This window comes from Argiope bruennichi, chromosome 4 (assembly GCF_947563725.1).
Source record: "Argiope bruennichi chromosome 4, qqArgBrue1.1, whole genome shotgun sequence".
NCBI classification, from domain to species: Eukaryota; Metazoa; Arthropoda; class Arachnida; order Araneae; family Araneidae; genus Argiope; species Argiope bruennichi.
The window spans coordinates 120,017,531-120,021,793 of record NC_079154.1 but is presented as its reverse complement, the minus strand read 5'-3'; positions in this window follow the sequence as shown (position 1 = coordinate 120,021,793).

The following is a 4,263-nucleotide window of genomic DNA, read 5'->3' as shown; positions in this document are numbered from 1 at the left end:
AGTGAGTCTGAAAGTGAATATGAAATTCCCGCCGCTGCATATAAGGCTAGAAAACATGTTTCATGAGAGTAAGTCTTGCGTTACTCGCTACTGTACGTAGCCGTTGTGGTTCTGAAATGAGCAAATATTCGATTGAGCATGGGGCTGACTTATAAATTGCAATCACCAGCGGCTGTGGTGAAAAAATTTGTCAATCACCCAAATATAAACGGCCCGACGATCAAAAAAATGTACGAAAGATATAAGATAAGATAAAGAAACCGGTACTGTGTTCTGAAGGTTTTAGAAAGAACGGACGCTAACGTTCAGAAAGTGAAAGAAATGTGCGAAGCAAGTCCATCGACTTCGATACGATAGATAGTCCAAAAGCATGGCGCATTGAATAATCAGGAGGAATGTTGCTCTGTTCCCTTACAAAATTCAAATTAATCAACCATTGACCGATTTGGATGGTTCAAAGAGATCTGATTTTGCAAACACAGTGATTAATAAGGTGAAATGTGGCGAAATTTATTTCAATTGAATCTGGTTCAGTGACTAGGCGAACTTCTCCCTCCAAGGAAATGCGATATCTGCTTCTTCTTTTCTGACACAAGAACTTCCCTACTGTGATATCAAGAAAACTCTTGTTAGCTGTCTTGATACCACGTGGCAGGAAAAATGGGATAAACAAATTCATAATAAATTGCATACCCTTAAACCTTCCATTGATGTCTGGCCTGTTATTCCTGTACGAGAGTTCGATGTGAAACTGACTCGTCTCCGTATAGGACATACTCGTTTTACACACCGTCATCTTCTTTTTGGCGAAAGACCACCAGTCTGTCCTCGATGTCATGTTGATTTTAGCATTGCACATATTTTGGTTCAATGTAGTTCATTTATTTATCATCGTTATTATTATTTTAATTCGCTCTCTGTAAATATGCGAGACTTGGTGGGCGAAAAACACCACCCGAATATTTTTAACTTTTTAAAATCCATTTCTTTTTATAATCGGATTTAGTAGATTTCACTTTCTTCCCTTGTTTTTTGAATGTTTTTATGATTTTGCATTTTGTATCGTGGTATTTAAGACGTCATTTTTATCTCTGTACATTTGTTTTGTATATTTTAATAAAATATGTATCTTTTAGTTTCATACTTTACCATTTGTGTGGCGCAGCATAGCCAAATATGGCTCTTGCGCCAATAAACAACCACAACAACAACAACAACCCTCCAAGGATATGTTAACAAACAGAACTGGAGGTTCTAGGCCATTGAAAATCCTCATCACGCAATAGTTAGGCTACTGCAACCACTTAGGCTCACAGATTGGTATGCGTTATTTGCCGATGGCATCATTGGACCAATTTTTACCTGAGAACTTTATTTTGACGTGTTGAATAACGGTGTCAGCCCATTCTTGCATGACATAGACAAGATAAGTGATTATTGGTTTATGTAAGATGGTGCTAGACCTCACCACACTCAGCGAAACTTCGATCTCTTAGCGGAATATTTTCGAGATAGATAGATTGGGTTGAATTTCATTAAGAAAACAAGCAATGGCATAGAGTGGCCACCTTACACCCCGAATCATAACCCTTGTGGCTTGTTTTATGAGAACGTCTGAAAGACAGTCACACAGCCCTCAACATTAAACTACTTGAGAGCGGCAATTGAAACCGAGGTCAAGGAAATTGGAAGAGATGTTTTTCAGAAAACAATGGCGAACTTCGTTTCCATACTTCGCCATGTAATTTGTTCGAACGGCCGACATTTTGAAAACCCGTTGCATTGAAAGTTCTCAATAAACATTGATTTTCACTTTTTTTTTACGTGTCATTTCTTGACTTTTTCACAACACCAGTTTCACTTCTTAATTAGACTACGATGCTATATTCGGGGACCCACATTTTATATATTAAAATTCTCGTCTTAACATATTCTGTCTGAATCTATAAATTAGACGCTGCACACCTTCTGGAACACCTTGCATTTGGATAATTGAGAAAATGAACAATAAAATGTGATTAATGAAGTGAATCGGATGCAAACGAAATAAGCAAACCGGTCTATGCTTCTGATATTATTAAAAACTTTTGATTGCAATTAATATTATATAAAAAGACAATATAGCTTATCCCAATACAGAGTTTTCATAAACTTCTGAAACAAATATAAAAGACTGCAATCTTGCCTAGTAAAACGAAGAATATCAATTTAATAATCGCTGTTCGTTCAAAAGTGCTGAAACGAAACTTGCCAAACAACTCATCAACTGAAGTTGCAGGGATGAAACATGTATGTTTTTTTTTAATTGGAGTAATAAATGGCTTAGATACAACTAACATCAGTCTTACGCAGCGTTCACATGAGATCAACTATTGCGCGCAATGGAAAGTCATTCCTACCTTAAGAACATCACGTGATTCGACTGAAACAATGGCAAATGGTTGTCTCCTCCGGATAACTATTTGCCATTATTCCAATGCGGTCACATGATCTTAGACGTAGGCCATCTATTGCGCGGAATAGTTGGCCTCATGTGAACGCTACTTTAGAAGTGAAAAAAACTATCAAATAATTTGCAATATCATATAGTATACCGGCATTCACGCAAGGGCAACTATTGCGAGCAATAAAAGGCCATTCCTACGTCTGGAAGATCGTGTGACCACAATGGGACAATGGTAAATAATTATCCGTAGGAGACAACCATTTGCCATTGTTCCAGTGGGATCACGTGATGTTCCTGAGGTAGGAATGACTTTACATTGCGCGGAATAGCTGGCATTGTGTGAACGCTGCTTTAAAGCGTCACTGGAACAAAATAAGAATGTATTCATGCCCCCTCCCCGATCTTTAAAAAACGACGACGAAGCAAAAAAAGTAATGATATGAAACCAGGTGACATTCATACTTATTGAAGACGATGACAACATTGTACACAAAAACATTAAGTACTATGAGCCACTGAAAGTCATTTCGTCACTGCTGGTAGGACCATACATACATAGAGACATCCGAACCAAAATTTTTTAAACTTTACGGTCTGAATTTAGTTTATAATTGGGACATAATGTTTTACAAAATATCGATTTATAGTACAAAGCGATCATTAAATATTTTCCATAAAAATTATTATGAGGGAACCAATAAATATAATAGAGTGAAATTTTTATTACAGAATAGTCGTGTTATTAAATTTTTGTAGTCCAATCGATGGCGCAAATAAAGCAAAAGTAGTGATTTTACATTCAACTGTTATCCATATGACATCAACGAAGTCATGGCAGAAATTGCTTCAATGGTGCCCATGTTCAAACGATATCACTTATTTAGATTTTTTCTTTTGTTACATAAAGACAGTGTTTACAATGCCACACAGTGTTTATAATACACAATACACAGTGTTTACAATGCAAATTGAAGATGTTGTTACACTATAAAGTTAATATCGCAGATGGTGTCTCTAGCAGCCGAAATGTTGGACAATATGTGACAATTAGTTTTGGTTTGAGGTTTCATGGCCCAAGAATCAATGTGAAGTCAACCATCTAACTCTCCGACCCGCCCGAAGGCACACGGATTAAAACCACAAAACTGAATGACCGGACCGCCTCAACAGCAACATTGGTGGGAACTGTGGTTGAGTCCTAAGGGCCATCACCGGCCACGGTACAACCCTCCCCGAAGGAAGTACGTCCCGTCATCGATGGGAGGAGCCAGATCCCCCACCTATTAGTGTACCCTCCAGGGTGGCGAGATCCAACCACCATGCCGGAAGCATCTCATCCTCATTTTGAGGTGCCCCCCCGGGGGATTAGAATCAATCAATGTGAAGGTCATACTAAGCCATAGAAGTTTATTTCTAGTTCAAAGTTTAACAAAAACAATTTCTATCAAAATGATATAAAAATAACCATTAGCAAAATGATGATAAATTACAAAAATTCATAATAAAATGACGATAGTGATGAGAAATAGGACATCTTGACATCTTCGAGCTAGCAAAAGTGCACACAAATAGTAAAATCGTAATATAATAATATACTATAATAAATAGTTTTATTAAATATTTTATAATCGTCTTTACAATATATCGAAACAATCATATTAAATTATAATAAGTTTTTTACAATAATTTGTTGCAATCCAGGAAAGACATTGTGACCAACTTGTATTACACAAAACTGTCAATGTTTCATATTAATTTGATCATTGCATTTACATTGACGTCACCATTACAATGCACTTGACCAGAAGATAGTAAAG